This window comes from Orcinus orca, chromosome 3 (assembly GCF_937001465.1).
Source record: "Orcinus orca chromosome 3, mOrcOrc1.1, whole genome shotgun sequence".
NCBI lineage: Eukaryota > Metazoa > Chordata > Mammalia > Artiodactyla > Delphinidae > Orcinus > Orcinus orca.
In genome coordinates, this window is record NC_064561.1 from 18,376,687 (window position 1) to 18,399,176 (window position 22,490).

Consider the following 22,490-nt stretch of genomic DNA (forward strand, 5'->3'; position numbering starts at 1 on the left):
CGGCCGCTACCCACTCGAGAGAGGGCAGCTTCTCATTAACTTTGGAGAGTGCCCTCCTGCAGCGCTCTCGAGCATGACTGTTCCTTGAACACACTAACCTGCACTCTCCATTCGAGGAGGGAGTGCACTGCCTGGGAACCGTTTGTTCTCTGAGCGGAGTAGGTGGCACTACTGGGCCTGTGTACTTTGTGGTTCACTGTCTTCTGAAATGCTTTCGCCTCGCCATTGTGGGGCATACATTGTGCGGCTCAGCTCCCTTAGGAGTTACAAGTGGTAGAATTACCTTCCGGGGGAACACATCGGTGCCCGGATCACCCTCAAGGTATCACTTTCTTGGCGTGGAGGTACCTTCCTCGAAAGCTGTGCATTGGTAGCCTGTTTGAAGGGGCTCCTCTCTTGACGTGAACGCTCTAGGTCACGCTGATCGACACGGCCGCCGGCTTCTCTGCTCGTTGAGAAGACTGCCTTGAGGATACGCTCAGCGTAGCCTGTGCGAAGTTCAGCCTTCTGTTTCTCTCAACTCACGGCTTTACCTGCCCTCGTCCTCGGGGCAAAGCGCCTCACCACGATTGCGCGCTCTGAGCCCGACGTCCACACGTCAATATTCCAAAGCCTTCACAGGCGTACTGCTTCCACTTCCCCTCTGGACGCAGCCTGCCACCTGGCTGGGGCTGCATCTCTGCAAACGGTTTGTGGACAGAGCTCCTACCACTCTCCTAAGCGAGAGAGTCCAACGCAGGGTTTCCTGGCACGTTTGCAGAGAGCACTTTCTGGTGCTCCCCTCTTTTTCTCGTCCCTCACCCTTGTCTGTGCTTTCTAAGCTGGGGGAACAGTCTTCTGCTGCGGTGGACGGGGTCTGCTTCCTGCTTGCCATACGCCACAGAGAAATGCGTGCAGCCGTAGAGGACTAGTCAAAAGAGCTCAACGACGTCTCAGTCCAACATTTGGCTAGCTGCAGAGGTCATAGTATCTTCCAGCGCAGGAAAGAATTCGCCGCGAAGGAGATGTTTCCTAGGATAAGAAATGATTTCTGGCCTTGCAGTTGTCAAGCTCGTGCTGACCGTTGCCATCTCAAAGCCTTTCCCCAACAGTCTCCTTGGTTCTGTTTTGTGGAGGCCAGCTCACCTTAACATTACCCTGGCTCACCCAAGGAGCTCATGAAGGGATTATATTGGGTATGCCCGTCACGTCTGGCGTGCAAACTGGGGCCAAAACATGGCCTTGGTTGCCAGATACAACAGTCTTGACTGCACAGGGAGCCTCCAGAGCCTAGGGCCTGTTGGAGGAGGTGTTAGTTACAGGCCAAGTCACTACCGTGATCTCCAGAGAGTCTCACCGCCACCAGGGAGAATTTTAGTTTGAGAGGGCAGTCTGTTGAAAACGCCTCTGCGGTTCCTTCATTTCTCTTACACCCCAGACCCCTAAAAGTAACGGGGGCCATTCATTCAACGTTCAAAGTCCCTTCCTGCGGACCACACACACTTGTGGAGCGAGGCAGCCTAAGCCGGGCTGCTTGCGTCAAGTTCATGTTCCTTTGGCTTCTGAAACGAAGGCATCCGGTAGCTCTCCAGGAAACCGCACAATTCTTCGGCAGGACCTCTACAAGTACGCCAGGTGCAGCGAGTCGTGGTGTTAAGTCCCATACTGTGAAAGGGCCGTACTTGCAAAATACTGTCGTTGTTTTGGAGCACCGTAGGTCCCTTTTCTTTTCGAAAAGATGGCCTTTTTGTTTTCTCCTTTGGCACGCAGGAGAAAGGACTCCACGGCGTTCGGCCTATAGCCACTCGTGGGAGGGCATCTTCCCATTAACTTTTCAGAGTGTACCCCTGCAGCGCTCTCGATCATGACTGTTCTTTGAACACACTACACTGCACTTTCATTTCGAGGAGGGAACGCACGGCATGGGAACTCTTTGTTCTCTGAGAGGAAGCACTGGCGCCTGTTCACTGCCTTTTGAAATGCTTCTGCCTCGCCATTGTGGGGCATACGTCGTGCCGCTAAGCTCACTTAGCACCTATATGTGCTAGAATCACTCTCCGGGGGTGGGGGGGGAACACATCGCTGCCCAGATCACGCTCAAGGTATCACTCTCTTGGCGAGGAGGTACCTTCCGCGAAAGCTGCGCGTTGGTAGCCTGCTTGCAAGTGGCACATTTCGCGACAGGACGCTCCTGGTGATGCTGGTCGAGATGCCCTCTGCCTCCCTGCTCTTTGAGAAGCTGCTTTGAGGATACACTCAGCGTAGCCTGTGCAAATAGTACGGCCTTCTGCTTCTCTCAACTAACGACTTTACCTGCCCTCGTCCCCGGTGCAAAGTGCCTAACCACAAGTGCACGCTCTGACCCCGGCGTCCACACGTCAGTATTCCAAAGCCTTCACAGGCGTCACAGACGTACTGCTGCCACATCCCCTCTGAACGCAGCCTGCTACCCGGCTGGGGCTGCATCGCTGCAAACGGTTTGTGGACAGAGCTCCTGCCACTCTCCTAACCGAGGGAGCCCAACGCAGGGTTTCCTGTAACGTTTGCAGACAGCACTGTCTTGTAGCACATCTCTTTCGTTTTCCCTCACCGTTAGCTATACTTTCTAAAGCCGGGGCAACAGGCTCCTGCTGTGACGGACGAGGCTCGCTTACTGCTTGGCATACGCCACAGAGAAATGAGCGCAGCTGTAGAGGCCTAGTCCAAAGAGCTCAGGGACGTCTCGGTCCAAAAGTGGCCTTGCCACAGAGTTCACAGATGTCTTCCAGCCCAGGAAGGAACGCGCTGCTTTAGGACTTGTTTCCTAGGCTAAGCCATGAACTGTGCCATTGCCTTCGTGCGTCCTTCATTTCGCCTACATTCCAGAGCCCTGAAAGTAACGGGGGCTTGTCAACGTTCAAGCTCCCTCCTGGGGACAACGCATACTCGTGGAGCGAGGAAGCCTCAGGCAGGCTGCTGGCAGCGAGTTCGCCTTCCTTTGGCGTCTGAACCGAAGGCTTCCGGAAGGTCTCCTGAGAACCACCCCCACCCCCACCCCAATATTTGGCAGGACGTCTACAAGTTTGCCAGGCACAGCGATTCATGGTGTTAGGTCCGATGCACTGAGCGGGCCGTCCTTGAAAACTGCTGTCGTTCTTTTGCAGCTCCATAGGTTCCTTTTCTTTTTGGAGAGATGCCCTTTCTCTTTGCTACTCTTACACACAGGGAAACGATTTCCTGGCCACTCGGCCGCTACCCACTCGAGAGAGGGCAGCTTCTCATTAACTTTGGAGAGTGCCCTCCTGCAGCGCTCTCGAGCATGACTGTTCCTTGAACACACTAACCTGCACTCTCCATTCGAGGAGGGAGCGCACTGCCTGGGAACCGTTTGTTCTCTGAGCGGAGTAGGTGGCACTACTGGGCCTGTGTACTTTGTGGTTCACTGTCTTCTGAAATGCTTTCGCCTCGCCATTGTGGGGCATACATTGTGCGGCTCAGCTCCCTTAGGAGTTACAAGTGGTAGAATTACCTTCCGGGGGAACACATCGGTGCCCGGATCACCCTCAAGGTATCACTTTCTTGGCGTGGAGGTACCTTCCTCGAAAGCTGTGCATTGGTAGCCTGTTTGAAGGGGCTCCTCTCTTGACGTGAACGCTCTAGGTCACGCTGATCGACACGGCCGCCGGCTTCTCTGCTCGTTGAGAAGCCTGCCTTGAGGATACGCTCAGCGTAGCCTGTGCGAAGTTCAGCCTTCTGTTTCTCTCAACTCACGGCTTTACCTGCCCTCGTCCTCGGGGCAAAGCGCCTCACCACGATTGCGCGCTCTGAGCCCGACGTCCACACGTCAATATTCCAAAGCCTTCACAGGCGTACTGCTTCCACTTCCCCTCTGGACGCAGCCTGCCACCTGGCTGGGGCTGCATCTCTGCAAACGGTTTGTGGACAGAGCTCCTACCACTCTCCTAAGCGAGAGAGTCCAACGCAGGGTTTCCTGGCACGTTTGCAGAGAGCACTTTCTGGTGCTCCCCTCTTTTTCTCGTCCCTCACCCTTGTCTGTGCTTTCTAAGCTGGGGGAACAGTCTTCTGCTGCGGTGGACGGGGTCTGCTTCCTGCTTGCCATACGCCACAGAGAAATGCGTGCAGCCGTAGAGGACTAGTCAAAAGAGCTCAACGACGTCTCAGTCCAACATTTGGCTAGCTGCAGAGGTCATAGTATCTTCCAGCGCAGGAAAGAATTCGCCGCGAAGGAGATGTTTCCTAGGATAAGAAATGATTTCTGGCCTTGCAGTTGTCAAGCTCGTGCTGACCGTTGCCATCTCAAAGCCTTTCCCCAGCAGTCTCCTTGGTTCTGTTTTGTGGAGGCCAGCTCACCTTAACATTACCCTGGCTCACCCAAGGAGCTCATGAAGGGATTATATTGGGTATGCCCGTCACGTCTGGCGTGCAAACTGGGGCCAAAACATGGCCTTGGTTGCCAGATACAACAGTCTTGACTGCACAGGGAGCCTCCAGAGCCTAGGGCCTGTTGGAGGAGGTGTTAGTTACAGGCCAAGTCACTACCGTGATCTCCAGAGAGTCTCACCGCCACCAGGGAGAATTTTAGTTTGAGAGGGCAGTCTGTTGAAAACGCCTCTGCGGTTCCTTCATTTCTCTTACACCCCAGACCCCTAAAAGTAACGGGGGCCATTCATTCAACGTTCAAAGTCCCTTCCTGCGGACCACACACACTTGTGGAGCGAGGCAGCCTAAGCCGGGCTGCTTGCGTCAAGTTCATGTTCCTTTGGCTTCTGAAACGAAGGCATCCGGTAGCTCTCCAGGAAACCGCACAATTCTTCGGCAGGACCTCTACAAGTACGCCAGGTGCAGCGAGTCGTGGTGTTAAGTCCCATACTGTGAAAGGGCCGTACTTGCAAAATACTGTCGTTGTTTTGGAGCACCGTAGGTCCCTTTTCTTTTCGAAAAGATGGCCTTTTTGTTTTCTCCTTTGGCACGCAGGAGAAAGGACTCCACGGCGTTCGGCCTATAGCCACTCGTGGGAGGGCATCTTCCCATTAACTTTTCAGAGTGTACCCCTGCAGCGCTCTCGATCATGACTGTTCTTTGAACACACTACACTGCACTTTCATTTCGAGGAGGGAACGCACGGCATGGGAACTCTTTGTTCTCTGAGAGGAAGCACTGGCGCCTGTTCACTGCCTTTTGAAATGCTTCTGCCTCGCCATTGTGGGGCATACGTCGTGCCGCTAAGCTCACTTAGCACCTGTATGTGCTAGAATCACTCTCCGGGGGTGGGGGGGGAACACATCGCTGCCCAGATCACGCTCAAGGTATCACTCTCTTGGCGAGGAGGTACCTTCCGCGAAAGCTGCGCGTTGGTAGCCTGCTTGCAAGTGGCACATTTCGCGACAGGACGCTCCTGGTGATGCTGGTCGAGATGCCCTCTGCCTCCCTGCTCTTTGAGAAGCTGCTTTGAGGATACACTCAGCGTAGCCTGTGCAAATAGTACGGCCTTCTGCTTCTCTCAACTAACGACTTTACCTGCCCTCGTCCCCGGTGCAAAGTGCCTAACCACAAGTGCACGCTCTGACCCCGGCGTCCACACGTCAGTATTCCAAAGCCTTCACAGGCGTCACAGACGTACTGCTGCCACATCCCCTCTGAACGCAGCCTGCTACCCGGCTGGGGCTGCATCGCTGCAAACGGTTTGTGGACAGAGCTCCTGCCACTCTCCTAACCGAGGGAGCCCAACGCAGGGTTTCCTGTAACGTTTGCAGACAGCACTGTCTTGTAGCACATCTCTTTCGTTTTCCCTCACCGTTAGCTATACTTTCTAAAGCCGGGGCAACAGGCTCCTGCTGTGACGGACGAGGCTCGCTTACTGCTTGGCATACGCCACAGAGAAATGAGCGCAGCTGTAGAGGCCTAGTCCAAAGAGCTCAGGGACGTCTCGGTCCAAAAGTGGCCTTGCCACAGAGTTCACAGATGTCTTCCAGCCCAGGAAGGAACGCGCTGCTTTAGGACTTGTTTCCTAGGCTAAGCCATGAACTGTGCCATTGCCTTCGTGCATCCTTCATTTCGCCTACATTCCAGACCCCTGAGAGTAACGGGGGCTTGTCAACGTTCAAGCTCCCTCCTGGGGACAACGCATACTCGTGGAGCGAGGAAGCCTCAGGCAGGCTGCTGGCAGCGAGTTCGCCTTCCTTTGGCGTCTGAACCGAAGGCTTCCGGAAGGTCTCCTGAGAACACCCCCCACACCCCACACCCCAATATTTGGCAGGACGTCTACAAGTTTGCCAGGCACAGCGATTCATGGTGTTAGGTCCGATGCACTGTGCGGGCCGTCCTTGAAAACTGCTGTCGTTCTTTTGCAGCTCCATAGGTTCCTTTTCTTTTTGGAGAGATGCCCTTTCTCTTTGCTCCTCTTACACACAGGGAAACGATTTCCTGGCCATTCGGCCGCTACCCACTCGAGAGAGGGCAGCTTCTCATTAACGTTGGAGAGTGCCCTCCTGCAGCGCTCTCGAGCATGACTGTTCCTTGAACACACTAACCTGCACTCTCCATTCGAGGAGGGAGCGCACTGCCTGGGAACCGTTTGTTCTCTGAGCGGAGTAGGTGGCACTACTGGGCCTGTGTACTTTGTGGTTCACTGTCTTCTGAAATGCTTTCGCCTCGCCATTGTGGGGCATACATTGTGCGGCTCAGCTCCCTTAGGAGTTACAAGTGGTAGAATTACCTTCCGGGGGAACACATCGGTGCCCGGATCACCCTCAAGGTATCACTTTCTTGGCGTGGAGGTACCTTCCTCGAAAGCTGTGCATTGGTAGCCTGTTTGAAGGGGCTCCTCTCTTGACGTGAACGCTCTAGGTCACGCTGATCGACACGGCCGCCGGCTTCTCTGCTCGTTGAGAAGACTGCCTTGAGGATACGCTCAGCGTAGCCTGTGCGAAGTTCAGCCTTCTGTTTCTCTCAACTCACGGCTTTACCTGCCCTCGTCCTCGGGGCAAAGCGCCTCACCACGATTGCGCGCTCTGAGCCCGACGTCCACACGTCAATATTCCAAAGCCTTCACAGGCGTACTGCTTCCACTTCCCCTCTGGACGCAGCCTGCCACCTGGCTGGGGCTGCATCTCTGCAAACGGTTTGTGGACAGAGCTCCTACCACTCTCCTAAGCGAGAGAGTCCAACGCAGGGTTTCCTGGCACGTTTGCAGAGAGCACTTTCTGGTGCTCCCCTCTTTTTCTCGTCCCTCACCCTTGTCTGTGCTTTCTAAGCTGGGGGAACAGTCTTCTGCTGCGGTGGACGGGGTCTGCTTCCTGCTTGCCATACGCCACAGAGAAATGCGTGCAGCCGTAGAGGACTAGTCAAAAGAGCTCAACGACGTCTCAGTCCAACATTTGGCTAGCTGCAGAGGTCATAGTATCTTCCAGCGCAGGAAAGAATTCGCCGCGAAGGAGATGTTTCCTAGGATAAGAAATGATTTCTGGCCTTGCAGTTGTCAAGCTCGTGCTGACCGTTGCCATCTCAAAGCCTTTCCCCAACAGTCTCCTTGGTTCTGTTTTGTGGAGGCCAGCTCACCTTAACATTACCCTGGCTCACCCAAGGAGCTCATGAAGGGATTATATTGGGTATGCCCGTCACGTCTGGCGTGCAAACTGGGGCCAAAACATGGCCTTGGTTGCCAGATACAACAGTCTTGACTGCACAGGGAGCCTCCAGAGCCTAGGGCCTGTTGGAGGAGGTGTTAGTTACAGGCCAAGTCACTACCGTGATCTCCAGAGAGTCTCACCGCCACCAGGGAGAATTTTAGTTTGAGAGGGCAGTCTGTTGAAAACGCCTCTGCGGTTCCTTCATTTCTCTTACACCCCAGACCCCTAAAAGTAACGGGGGCCATTCATTCAACGTTCAAAGTCCCTTCCTGCGGACCACACACACTTGTGGAGCGAGGCAGCCTAAGCCGGGCTGCTTGCGTCAAGTTCATGTTCCTTTGGCTTCTGAAACGAAGGCATCCGGTAGCTCTCCAGGAAACCGCACAATTCTTCGGCAGGACCTCTACAAGTACGCCAGGTGCAGCGAGTCGTGGTGTTAAGTCCCATACTGTGAAAGGGCCGTACTTGCAAAATACTGTCGTTGTTTTGGAGCACCGTAGGTCCCTTTTCTTTTCGAAAAGATGGCCTTTTTGTTTTCTCCTTTGGCACGCAGGAGAAAGGACTCCACGGCGTTCGGCCTATAGCCACTCGTGGGAGGGCATCTTCCCATTAACTTTTCAGAGTGTACCCCTGCAGCGCTCTCGATCATGACTGTTCTTTGAACACACTACACTGCACTTTCATTTCGAGGAGGGAACGCACGGCATGGGAACTCTTTGTTCTCTGAGAGGAAGCACTGGCGCCTGTTCACTGCCTTTTGAAATGCTTCTGCCTCGCCATTGTGGGGCATACGTCGTGCCGCTAAGCTCACTTAGCACCTATATGTGCTAGAATCACTCTCCGGGGGTGGGGGGGGAACACATCGCTGCCCAGATCACGCTCAAGGTATCACTCTCTTGGCGAGGAGGTACCTTCCGCGAAAGCTGCGCGTTGGTAGCCTGCTTGCAAGTGGCACATTTCGCGACAGGACGCTCCTGGTGATGCTGGTCGAGATGCCCTCTGCCTCCCTGCTCTTTGAGAAGCTGCTTTGAGGATACACTCAGCGTAGCCTGTGCAAATAGTACGGCCTTCTGCTTCTCTCAACTAACGACTTTACCTGCCCTCGTCCCCGGTGCAAAGTGCCTAACCACAAGTGCACGCTCTGACCCCGGCGTCCACACGTCAGTATTCCAAAGCCTTCACAGGCGTCACAGACGTACTGCTGCCACATCCCCTCTGAACGCAGCCTGCTACCCGGCTGGGGCTGCATCGCTGCAAACGGTTTGTGGACAGAGCTCCTGCCACTCTCCTAACCGAGGGAGCCCAACGCAGGGTTTCCTGTAACGTTTGCAGACAGCACTGTCTTGTAGCACATCTCTTTCGTTTTCCCTCACCGTTAGCTATACTTTCTAAAGCCGGGGCAACAGGCTCCTGCTGTGACGGACGAGGCTCGCTTACTGCTTGGCATACGCCACAGAGAAATGAGCGCAGCTGTAGAGGCCTAGTCCAAAGAGCTCAGGGACGTCTCGGTCCAAAAGTGGCCTTGCCACAGAGTTCACAGATGTCTTCCAGCCCAGGAAGGAACGCGCTGCTTTAGGACTTGTTTCCTAGGCTAAGCCATGAACTGTGCCATTGCCTTCGTGCGTCCTTCATTTCGCCTACATTCCAGACCCCTGAGAGTAACGGGGGCTTGTCAACGTTCAAGCTCCCTCCTGGGGACAACGCATACTCGTGGAGCGAGGAAGCCTCAGGCAGGCTGCTGGCAGCGAGTTCGCCTTCCTTTGGCGTCTGAACCGAAGGCTTCCGGAAGGTCTCCTGAGAACACCCCCCACACCCCACCCCCCAATATTTGGCAGGACGTCTACAAGTTTGCCAGGCACAGCGATTCATGGTGTTAGGTCCGATGCACTGTGCGGGCCGTCCTTGAAAACTGCTGTCGTTCTTTTGGAGCTCCATAGGTTCCTTTTCTTTTTGGAGAGATGCCCTTTCTCTTTGCTCCTCTTACACACAGGGAAACGATTTCCTGGCCATTCGGCCGCTACCCACTCGAGAGAGGGCAGCTTCTCATTAACGTTGAAGAGTGCCCTCCTGCAGCGCTCTCGAGCATGACTGTTCCTTGAACACACTAACCTGCACTCTCCATTCGAGGAGGGAGCGCACTGCCTGGGAACCGTTTGTTCTCTGAGCGGAGTAGGTGGCACTACTGGGCCTGTGTACTTTGTGGTTCACTGTCTTCTGAAATGCTTTCGCCTCGCCATTGTGGGGCATACATTGTGCGGCTCAGCTCCCTTAGGAGTTACAAGTGGTAGAATTACCTTCCGGGGGAACACATCGGTGCCCGGATCACCCTCAAGGTATCACTTTCTTGGCGTGGAGGTACCTTCCTCGAAAGCTGTGCTATTGGTAGCCTGTTTGAAGGGGCTCCTCTCTTGACGTGAACGCTCTAGGTCACGCTGATCGACACGGCCGCCGGCTTCTCTGCTCGTTGAGAAGCCTGCCTTGAGGATACGCTCAGCGTAGCCTGTGCGAAGTTCAGCCTTCTGTTTCTCTCAACTCACGGCTTTACCTGCCCTCGTCCCCGGGGCAAAGCGCCTCACCACGATTGCGCGCTCTGAGCCCGACGTCCACACGTCAATATTCCAAAGCCTTCACAGGCGTACTGCTTCCACTTCCCCTCTGGACGCAGCCTGCCACCTGGCTGGGGCTGCATCTCTGCAAACGGTTTGTGGACAGAGCTCCTACCACTCTCCTAAGCGAGAGAGTCCAACGCAGGGTTTCCTGGCACGTTTGCAGAGAGCACTTTCTGGTGCTCCCCTCTTTTTCTCGTCCCTCACCCTTGTCTGTGCTTTCTAAGCTGGGGGAACAGTCTTCTGCTGCGGTGGACGGGGTCTGCTTCTTGCTTGCCATACGCCACAGAGAAATGCGTGCAGCCGTAGAGGACTAGTCAAAAGAGCTCAACGACGTCTCAGTCCAACATTTGGCTAGCTGCAGAGGTCATAGTATCTTCCAGCGCAGGAAAGAATTCGCCGCGAAGGAGATGTTTCCTAGGATAAGAAATGATTTCTGGCCTTGCAGTTGTCAAGCTCGTGCTGACCGTTGCCATCTCAAAGCCTTTCCCCAACAGTCTCCTTGGTTCTGTTTTGTGGAGGCCAGCTCACCTTAACATTACCCTGGCTCACCCAAGGAGCTCATGAAGGGATTATATTGGGTATGCCCGTCACGTCTGGCGTGCAAACTGGGGCCAAAACATGGCCTTGGTTGCCAGATACAACAGTCTTGACTGCACAGGGAGCCTCCAGAGCCTAGGGCCTGTTGGAGGAGGTGTTAGTTACAGGCCAAGTCACTACCGTGATCTCCAGAGAGTCTCACCGCCACCAGGGAGAATTTTAGTTTGAGAGGGCAGTCTGTTGAAAACGCCTCTGCGGTTCCTTCATTTCTCTTACACCCCAGACCCCTAAAAGTAACGGGGGCCATTCATTCAACGTTCAAAGTCCCTTCCTGCGGACCACACACACTTGTGGAGCGAGGCAGCCTAAGCCGGGCTGCTTGCGTCAAGTTCATGTTCCTTTGGCTTCTGAAACGAAGGCATCCGGTAGCTCTCCAGGAAACCGCACAATTCTTCGGCAGGACCTCTACAAGTACGCCAGGTGCAGCGAGTCGTGGTGTTAAGTCCCATACTGTGAAAGGGCCGTACTTGCAAAATACTGTCGTTGTTTTGGAGCACCGTAGGTCCCTTTTCTTTTCGAAAAGATGGCCTTTTTGTTTTCTCCTTTGGCACGCAGGAGAAAGGACTCCACGGCGTTCGGCCTATAGCCACTCGTGGGAGGGCATCTTCCCATTAACTTTTCAGAGTGTACCCCTGCAGCGCTCTCGATCATGACTGTTCTTTGAACACACTACACTGCACTTTCATTTCGAGGAGGGAACGCATGGCATGGGAACTCTTTGTTCTCTGAGAGGAAGCACTGGCGCCTGTTCACTGCCTTTTGAAATGCTTCTGCCTCGCCATTGTGGGGCATACGTCGTGCCGCTAAGTTCACTTAGCACCTATATGTGCTAGAATCACTCTCCGGGGGGGCGGGGGGGAACACATCGCTGCCCAGATCACGCTCAAGGTATCACTCTCTTGGCGAGGAGGTACCTTCCGCGAAAGCTGCGCGTTGGAAGCCTGCTTGCAAGTGGCACATTTCGCGACAGGACGCTCCTGGTGATGCTGGTCGAGATGCCCTCTGCCTCCCTGCTCTTTGAGAAGCTGCTTTGAGGATACACTCAGCGTAGCCTGTGCAAATAGTACGGCCTTCTGCTTCTCTCAACTAACGACTTTACCTGCCCTCGTCCCCGGTGCAAAGTGCCTAACCACAAGTGCACGCTCTGACCCCGGCGTCCACACGTCAGTATTCCAAAGCCTTCACAGGCGTCACAGACGTACTGCTGCCACATCCCCTCTGAACGCAGCCTGCTACCCGGCTGGGGCTGCATCGCTGCAAACGGTTTGTGGACAGAGCTCCTGCCACTCTCCTAACCGAGGGAGCCCAACGCAGGGTTTCCTGTAACGTTTGCAGACAGCACTGTCTTGTAGCACATCTCTTTCGTTTTCCCTCACCGTTAGCTATACTTTCTAAAGCCGGGGCAACAGGCTCCTGCTGTGACGGACGAGGCTCGCTTACTGCTTGGCATACGCCACAGAGAAATGAGCGCAGCTGTAGAGGCCTAGTCCAAAGAGCTCAGGGACGTCTCGGTCCAAAAGTGGCCTTGCCACAGAGTTCACAGATGTCTTCCAGCCCAGGAAGGAACGCGCTGCTTTAGGACTTGTTTCCTAGGCTAAGCCTTGAACTGTGCCATTGCCTTCGTGCGTCCTTCATTTCGCCTACATTCCAGACCCCTGAAAGTAACGGGGGCTTGTCAACGTTCAAGCTCCCTCCTGGGGACAACGCATACTCGTGGAGCGAGGAAGCCTCAGGCAGGCTGCTGGCAGCGAGTTCGCCTTCCTTTGGCGTCTGAACCGAAGGCTTCCGGAAGGTCTCCTGAGAACACCCCCCACACCCCACCCCCCAATATTTGGCAGGACGTCTACAAGTTTGCCAGGCACAGCGATTCATGGTGTTAGGTCCGATGCACTGAGCGGGCCGTCCTTGAAAACTGCTGTCGTTCTTTTGGAGCTCCATAGGTTCCTTTTCTTTTTGGAGAGATGCCCTTTCTCTTTGCTCCTCTTACACACAGGGAAACGATTTCCTGGCCATTCGGCCGTTACCCACTCGAGAGAGGGCAGCTTCTCATTAACGTTGAAGAGTGCCCTCCTGCAGCGCTCTCGAGCATGACTGTTCCTTGAACACACTAACCTGCACTCTCCATTCGAGGAGGGAGCGCACTGCCTGGGAACCGTTTGTTCTCTGAGCGGAGTAGGTGGCACTACTGGGCCTGTGTACTTTGTGGTTCACTGTCTTCTGAAATGCTTTCGCCTCGCCATTGTGGGGCATACATTGTGCGGCTCAGCTCCCTTAGGAGTTACAAGTGGTAGAATTACCTTCCGGGGGAACACATCGGTGCCCGGATCACCCTCAAGGTATCACTTTCTTGGCGTGGAGGTACCTTCCTCGAAAGCTGTGCTATTGGTAGCCTGTTTGAAGGGGCTCCTCTCTTGACGTGAACGCTCTAGGTCACGCTGATCGACACGGCCGCCGGCTTCTCTGCTCGTTGAGAAGCCTGCCTTGAGGATACGCTCAGCGTAGCCTGTGCGAAGTTCAGCCTTCTGTTTCTCTCAACTCACGGCTTTACCTGCCCTCGTCCCCGGGGCAAAGCGCCTCACCACGATTGCGCGCTCTGAGCCCGACGTCCACACGTCAATATTCCAAAGCCTTCACAGGCGTACTGCTTCCACTTCCCCTCTGGACGCAGCCTGCCACCTGGCTGGGGCTGCATCTCTGCAAACGGTTTGTGGACAGAGCTCCTACCACTCTCCTAAGCGAGAGAGTCCAACGCAGGGTTTCCTGGCACGTTTGCAGAGAGCACTTTCTGGTGCTCCCCTCTTTTTCTCGTCCCTCACCCTTGTCTGTGCTTTCTAAGCTGGGGGAACAGTCTTCTGCTGCGGTGGACGGGGTCTGCTTCCTGCTTGCCATACGCCACAGAGAAATGCGTGCAGCCGTAGAGGACTAGTCAAAAGAGCTCAACGACGTCTCAGTCCAACATTTGGCTAGCTGCAGAGGTCATAGTATCTTCCAGCGCAGGAAAGAATTCGCCGCGAAGGAGATGTTTCCTAGGATAAGAAATGATTTCTGGCCTTGCAGTTGTCAAGCTCGTGCTGACCGTTGCCATCTCAAAGCCTTTCCCCAACAGTCTCCTTGGTTCTGTTTTGTGGAGGCCAGCTCACCTTAACATTACCCTGGCTCACCCAAGGAGCTCATGAAGGGATTATATTGGGTATGCCCGTCACGTCTGGCGTGCAAACTGGGGCCAAAACATGGCCTTGGTTGCCAGATACAACAGTCTTGACTGCACAGGGAGCCTCCAGAGCCTAGGGCCTGTTGGAGGAGGTGTTAGTTACAGGCCAAGTCACTACCGTGATCTCCAGAGAGTCTCACCGCCACCAGGGAGAATTTTAGTTTGAGAGGGCAGTCTGTTGAAAACGCCTCTGCGGTTCCTTCATTTCTCTTACACCCCAGACCCCTAAAAGTAACGGGGGCCATTCATTCAACGTTCAAAGTCCCTTCCTGCGGACCACACACACTTGTGGAGCGAGGCAGCCTAAGCCGGGCTGCTTGCGTCAAGTTCATGTTCCTTTGGCTTCTGAAACGAAGGCATCCGGTAGCTCTCCAGGAAACCGCACAATTCTTCGGCAGGACCTCTACAAGTACGCCAGGTGCAGCGAGTCGTGGTGTTAAGTCCCATACTGTGAAAGGGCCGTACTTGCAAAATACTGTCGTTGTTTTGGAGCACCGTAGGTCCCTTTTCTTTTCGAAAAGATGGCCTTTTTGTTTTCTCCTTTGGCACGCAGGAGAAAGGACTCCACGGCGTTCGGCCTATAGCCACTCGTGGGAGGGCATCTTCCCATTAACTTTTCAGAGTGTACCCCTGCAGCGCTCTCGATCATGACTGTTCTTTGAACACACTACACTGCACTTTCATTTCGAGGAGGGAGCGCATGGCATGGGAACTCTTTGTTCTCTGAGAGGAAGCACTGGCGCCTGTTCACTGCCTTTTGAAATGCTTCTGCCTCGCCATTGTGGGGCATACGTCGTGCCGCTAAGCTCACTTAGCACCTGTATGTGCTAGAATCACTCTCCGGGGGTGGGGGGGGAACACATCGCTGCCCAGATCACGCTCAAGGTATCACTCTCTTGGCGAGGAGGTACCTTCCGCGAAAGCTGCGCGTTGGTAGCCTGCTTGCAAGTGGCACATTTCGCGACAGGACGCTCCTGGTGATGCTGGTCGAGATGCCCTCTGCCTCCCTGCTCTTTGAGAAGCTGCTTTGAGGATACACTCAGCGTAGCCTGTGCAAATAGTACGGCCTTCTGCTTCTCTCAACTAACGACTTTACCTGCCCTCGTCCCCGGTGCAAAGTGCCTAACCACAAGTGCACGCTCTGACCCCGGCGTCCACACGTCAGTATTCCAAAGCCTTCACAGGCGTCACAGACGTACTGCTGCCACATCCCCTCTGAACGCAGCCTGCTACCCGGCTGGGGCTGCATCGCTGCAAACGGTTTGTGGACAGAGCTCCTGCCACTCTCCTAACCGAGGGAGCCCAACGCAGGGTTTCCTGTAACGTTTGCAGACAGCACTGTCTTGTAGCACATCTCTTTCGTTTTCCCTCACCGTTAGCTATACTTTCTAAAGCCGGGGCAACAGGCTCCTGCTGTGACGGACGAGGCTCGCTTACTGCTTGGCATACGCCACAGAGAAATGAGCGCAGCTGTAGAGGCCTAGTCCAAAGAGCTCAGGGACGTCTCGGTCCAAAAGTGGCCTTGCCACAGAGTTCACAGATGTCTTCCAGCCCAGGAAGGAACGCGCTGCTTTAGGACTTGTTTCCTAGGCTAAGCCATGAATTGTGCCATTGCCTTCGTGCGTCCTTCATTTCGCCTACATTCCAGAGCCCTGAAAGTAACGGGGGCTTGTCAACGTTCAAGCTCCCTCCTGGGGACAACGCCTACTCGTGGAGCGAGGAAGCCTCAGGCAGGCTGCTGGCAGCGAGTTCGCCTTCCTTTGGCGTCTGAACCGAAGGCTTCCGGAAGGTCTCCTGAGAACACCCCCCACACCCCACCCCCCAATATTTGGCAGGACGTCTACAAGTTTGCCAGGCACAGCGATTCATGGTGTTAGGTCCGATGCACTGTGCGGGCCGTCCTTGAAAACTGCTGTCGTTCTTTTGGAGCTCCATAGGTTCCTTTTCTTTTTGGAGAGATGCCCTTTCTCTTTGCTCCTCTTACACACAGGGAAACGATTTCCTGGCCATTCGGCAGCTACCCCCTCGAGAGAGGGCAGCTTCTCATTAACGTTGGAGAGTGCCCTCCTGCAGCGCTCTCGAGCATGACTGTTCCTTGAACACACTAACCTGCACTCTCCATTCGAGGAGGGAGCGCACTGCCTGGGAACCGTTTGTTCTCTGAGCGGAGTAGGTGGCACTACTGGGCCTGTGTACTTTGTGGTTCACTGTCTTCTGAAATGCTTTCGCCTCGCCATTGTGGGGCATACATTGTGCGGCTCAGCTCCCTTAGGAGTTACAAGTGGTAGAATTACCTTCCGGGGGAACACATCGGTGCCCGGATCACCCTCAAGGTATCACTTTCTTGGCGTGGAGGTACCTTCCTCGAAAGCTGTGCTATTGGTAGCCTGTTTGAAGGGGCTCCTCTCTTGACGTGAACGCTCTAGGTCACGCTGATCGACACGGCCGCCGGCTTCTCTGCTCGTTGAGAAGCCTGCCTTGAGGATACTCTCAGCGTAGCCTGTGCGAAGTTCAGCCTTCTGTTTCTCTCAACTCACGGCTTTACCTGCCCTCGTCCCCGGGGCAAAGCGCCTCACCACGATTGCGCGCTCTGAGCCCGACGTCCACACGTCAATATTCCAAAGCCTTCACAGGCGTACTGCTTCCACTTCCCCTCTGGACGCAGCCTGCCACCTGGCTGGGGCTGCATCTCTGCAAACGGTTTGTGGACAGAGCTCCTACCACTCTCCTAAGCGAGAGAGTCCAACGCAGGGTTTCCTGGCACGTTTGCAGAGAGCACTTTCTGGTGCTCCCCTCTTTTTCTCGTCCCTCACCCTTGTCTGTGCTTTCTAAGCTGGGGGAACAGTCTTCTGCTGCGGTGGACGGGGTCTGCTTCCTGCTTGCCATACGCCACAGAGAAATGCGTGCAGCCGTAGAGGACTAGTCAAAAGAGCTCAACGACGTCTCAGTCCAACATTTGGCTAGCTGCAGAGGTCATAGTATCTTCCAGCGCAGGAAAGAATTCGCCGCGAAGGAGATGTTTCCTAGGATAAGAAATGATTTCTGGCCTTGCAGTTGTCAAGCTCGTGCTGACCGTTGCCATCTCAAAGCCTTTCCCCAACAGTCTCCTTGGTTCTGTTTTGTGGAGGCCAGCTCACCTTAACATTACCCTGGCTCACCCAAGGAGCTCATGAAGGGATTATATTGGGTATGCCCGTCACGTCTGGCGTGCAAACTGGGGCCAAAACATGGCCTTGGTTGCCAGATACAACAGTCTTGACTGCACAGGGAGCCTCCAGAGCCTAGGGCCTGTTGGAGGAGGTGTTAGTTACAGGCCAAGTCACTACCGTGATCTCCAGAGAGTCTCACCGCCACCAGGGAGAATTTTAGTTTGAGAGGGCAGTCTGTTGAAAACGCCTCTGCGGTTCCTTCATTTCTCTTACACCCCAGACCCCTAAAAGTAACGGGGGCCATTCATTCAACGTTCAAAGTCCCTTCCTGCGGACCACACACACTTGTGGAGCGAGGCAGCCTAAGCCGGGCTGCTTGCGTCAAGTTCATGTTCCTTTGGCTTCTGAAACGAAGGCATCCGGTAGCTCTCCAGGAAACCGCACAATTCTTCGGCAGGACCTCTACAAGTACGCCAGGTGCAGCGAGTCGTGGTGTTAAGTCCCATACTGTGAAAGGGCCGTACTTGCAAAATACTGTCGTTGTTTTGGAGCACCGTAGGTCCCTTTTCTTTTCGAAAAGATGGCCTTTTTGTTTTCTCCTTTGGCACGCAGGAGAAAGGACTCCACGGCGTTCGGCCTATAGCCACTCGTGGGAGGGCATCTTCCCATTAACTTTTCAGAGTGTACCCCTGCAGCGCTCTCGATCATGACTGTTCTTTGAACACACTACACTGCACTTTCATTTCGAGGAGGGAACGCATGGCATGGGAACTCTTTGTTCTCTGAGAGGAAGCACTGGCGCCTGTTCACTGCCTTTTGAAATGCTTCTGCCTCGCCATTGTGGGGCATACGTCGTGCCGCTAAGTTCACTTAGCACCTATATGTGCTAGAATCACTCTCCGGGGGGGCGGGGGGGAACACATCGCTGCCCAGATCACGCTCAAGGTATCACTCTCTTGGCGAGGAGGTACCTTCCGCGAAAGCTGCGCGTTGGAAGCCTGCTTGCAAGTGGCACATTTCGCGACAGGACGCTCCTGGTGATGCTGGTCGAGATGCCCTCTGCCTCCCTGCTCTTTGAGAAGCTGCTTTGAGGATACACTCAGCGTAGCCTGTGCAAATAGTACGGCCTTCTGCTTCTCTCAACTAACGACTTTACCTGCCCTCGTCCCCGGTGCAAAGTGCCTAACCACAAGTGCACGCTCTGACCCCGGCGTCCACACGTCAGTATTCCAAAGCCTTCACAGGCGTCACAGACGTACTGCTGCCACATCCCCTCTGAACGCAGCCTGCTACCCGGCTGGGGCTGCATCGCTGCAAACGGTTTGTGGACAGAGCTCCTGCCACTCTCCTAACCGAGGGAGCCCAACGCAGGGTTTCCTGTAACGTTTGCAGACAGCACTGTCTTGTAGCACATCTCTTTCGTTTTCCCTCACCGTTAGCTATACTTTCTAAAGCCGGGGCAACAGGCTCCTGCTGTGACGGACGAGGCTCGCTTACTGCTTGGCATACGCCACAGAGAAATGAGCGCAGCTGTAGAGGCCTAGTCCAAAGAGCTCAGGGACGTCTCGGTCCAAAAGTGGCCTTGCCACAGAGTTCACAGATGTCTTCCAGCCCAGGAAGGAACGCGCTGCTTTAGGACTTGTTTCCTAGGCTAAGCCTTGAACTGTGCCATTGCCTTCGTGCGTCCTTCATTTCGCCTACATTCCAGACCCCTGAAAGTAACGGGGGCTTGTCAACGTTCAAGCTCCCTCCTGGGGACAACGCATACTCGTGGAGCGAGGAAGCCTCAGGCAGGCTGCTGGCAGCGAGTTCGCCTTCCTTTGGCGTCTGAACCGAAGGCTTCCGGAAGGTCTCCTGAGAACACCCCCCACACCCCACCCCCCAATATTTGGCAGGACGTCTACAAGTTTGCCAGGCACAGCGATTCATGGTGTTAGGTCCGATGCACTGAGCGGGCCGTCCTTGAAAACTGCTGTCGTTCTTTTGGAGCTCCATAGGTTCCTTTTCTTTTTGGAGAGATGCCCTTTCTCTTTGCTCCTCTTACACACAGGGAAACGATTTCCTGGCCATTCGGCCGTTACCCACTCGAGAGAGGGCAGCTTCTCATTAACGTTGAAGAGTGCCCTCCTGCAGCGCTCTCGAGCATGACTGTTCCTTGAACACACTAACCTGCACTCTCCATTCGAGGAGGGAGCGCACTGCCTGGGAACCGTTTGTTCTCTGAGCGGAGTAGGTGGCACTACTGGGCCTGTGTACTTTGTGGTTCACTGTCTTCTGAAATGCTTTCGCCTCGCCATTGTGGGGCATACATTGTGCGGCTCAGCTCCCTTAGGAGTTACAAGTGGTAGAATTACCTTCCGGGGGAACACATCGGTGCCCGGATCACCCTCAAGGTATCACTTTCTTGGCGTGGAGGTACCTTCCTCGAAAGCTGTGCTATTGGTAGCCTGTTTGAAGGGGCTCCTCTCTTGACGTGAACGCTCTAGGTCACGCTGATCGACACGGCCGCCGGCTTCTCTGCTCGTTGAGAAGCCTGCCTTGAGGATACGCTCAGCGTAGCCTGTGCGAAGTTCAGCCTTCTGTTTCTCTCAACTCACGGCTTTACCTGCCCTCGTCCCCGGGGCAAAGCGCCTCACCACGATTGCGCGCTCTGAGCCCGACGTCCACACGTCAATATTCCAAAGCCTTCACAGGCGTACTGCTTCCACTTCCCCTCTGGACGCAGCCTGCCACCTGGCTGGGGCTGCATCTCTGCAAACGGTTTGTGGACAGAGCTCCTACCACTCTCCTAAGCGAGAGAGTCCAACGCAGGGTTTCCTGGCACGTTTGCAGAGAGCACTTTCTGGTGCTCCCCTCTTTTTCTCGTCCCTCACCCTTGTCTGTGCTTTCTAAGCTGGGGGAACAGTCTTCTGCTGCGGTGGACGGGGTCTGCTTCCTGCTTGCCATACGCCACAGAGAAATGCGTGCAGCCGTAGAGGACTAGTCAAAAGAGCTCAACGACGTCTCAGTCCAACATTTGGCTAGCTGCAGAGGTCATAGTATCTTCCAGCGCAGGAAAGAATTCGCCGCGAAGGAGATGTTTCCTAGGATAAGAAATGATTTCTGGCCTTGCAGTTGTCAAGCTCGTGCTGACCGTTGCCATCTCAAAGCCTTTCCCCAGCAGTCTCCTTGGTTCTGTTTTGTGGAGGCCAGCTCACCTTAACATTACCCTGGCTCACCCAAGGAGCTCATGAAGGGATTATATTGGGTATGCCCGTCACGTCTGGCGTGCAAACTGGGGCCAAAACATGGCCTTGGTTGCCAGATACAACAGTCTTGACTGCACAGGGAGCCTCCAGAGCCTAGGGCCTGTTGGAGGAGGTGTTAGTTACAGGCCAAGTCACTACCGTGATCTCCAGAGAGTCTCACCGCCACCAGGGAGAATTTTAGTTTGAGAGGGCAGTCTGTTGAAAACGCCTCTGCGGTTCCTTCATTTCTCTTACACCCCAGACCCCTAAAAGTAACGGGGGCCATTCATTCAACGTTCAAAGTCCCTTCCTGCGGACCACACACACTTGTGGAGCGAGGCAGCCTAAGCCGGGCTGCTTGCGTCAAGTTCATGTTCCTTTGGCTTCTGAAACGAAGGCATCCGGTAGCTCTCCAGGAAACCGCACAATTCTTCGGCAGGACCTCTACAAGTACGCCAGGTGCAGCGAGTCGTGGTGTTAAGTCCCATACTGTGAAAGGGCCGTACTTGCAAAATACTGTCGTTGTTTTGGAGCACCGTAGGTCCCTTTTCTTTTCGAAAAGATGGCCTTTTTGTTTTCTCCTTTGGCACGCAGGAGAAAGGACTCCACGGCGTTCGGCCTATAGCCACTCGTGGGAGGGCATCTTCCCATTAACTTTTCAGAGTGTACCCCTGCAGCGCTCTCGATCATGACTGTTCTTTGAACACACTACACTGCACTTTCATTTCGAGGAGGGAACGCACGGCATGGGAACTCTTTGTTCTCTGAGAGGAAGCACTGGCGCCTGTTCACTGCCTTTTGAAATGCTTCTGCCTCGCCATTGTGGGGCATACGTCGTGCCGCTAAGCTCACTTAGCACCTATATGTGCTAGAATCACTCTCCGGGGGTGGGGGGGGAACACATCGCTGCCCAGATCACGCTCAAGGTATCACTCTCTTGGCGAGGAGGTACCTTCCGCGAAAGCTGCGCGTTGGTAGCCTGCTTGCAAGTGGCACATTTCGCGACAGGACGCTCCTGGTGATGCTGGTCGAGATGCCCTCTGCCTCCCTGCTCTTTGAGAAGCTGCTTTGAGGATACACTCAGCGTAGCCTGTGCAAATAGTACGGCCTTCTGCTTCTCTCAACTAACGACTTTACCTGCCCTCGTCCCCGGTGCAAAGTGCCTAACCACAAGTGCACGCTCTGACCCCGGCGTCCACACGTCAGTATTCCAAAGCCTTCACAGGCGTCACAGACGTACTGCTGCCACATCCCCTCTGAACGCAGCCTGCTACCCGGCTGGGGCTGCATCGCTGCAAACGGTTTGTGGACAGAGCTCCTGCCACTCTCCTAACCGAGGGAGCCCAACGCAGGGTTTCCTGTAACGTTTGCAGACAGCACTGTCTTGTAGCACATCTCTTTCGTTTTCCCTCACCGTTAGCTATACTTTCTAAAGCCGGGGCAACAGGCTCCTGCTGTGACGGACGAGGCTCGCTTACTGCTTGGCATACGCCACAGAGAAATGAGCGCAGCTGTAGAGGCCTAGTCCAAAGAGCTCAGGGACGTCTCGGTCCAAAAGTGGCCTTGCCACAGAGTTCACAGATGTCTTCCAGCCCAGAAAGAAATGCGCTGCTTTAGGACTTGTTTCCTAGGCTAAGCCATGAACTGTGCCATTGCCTTCGTGCGTCCTTCATTTCGCCTACATTCCAGACCCCTGAGAGTAACGGGGGCTTGTCAACGTTCAAGCTCCCTCCTGGGGACAACGCATACTCGTGGAGCGAGGAAGCCTCAGGCAGGCTGCTGGCAGCGAGTTCGCCTTCCTTTGGCGTCTGAACCGAAGGCTTCCGGAAGGTCTCCTGAGAACACCCCCCACACCCCACCCCCCAATATTTGGCAGGACGTCTACAAGTTTGCCAGGCACAGCGATTCATGGTGTTAGGTCCGATGCACTGTGCGGGCCGTCCTTGAAAACTGCTGTCGTTCTTTTGCAGCTCCATAGGTTCCTTTTCTTTTTGGAGAGATGCCCTTTCTCTTTGCTCCTCTTACACACAGGGAAACGATTTCCTGGCCATTCGGCCGTTACCCACTCGAGAGAGGGCAGCTTCTCATTA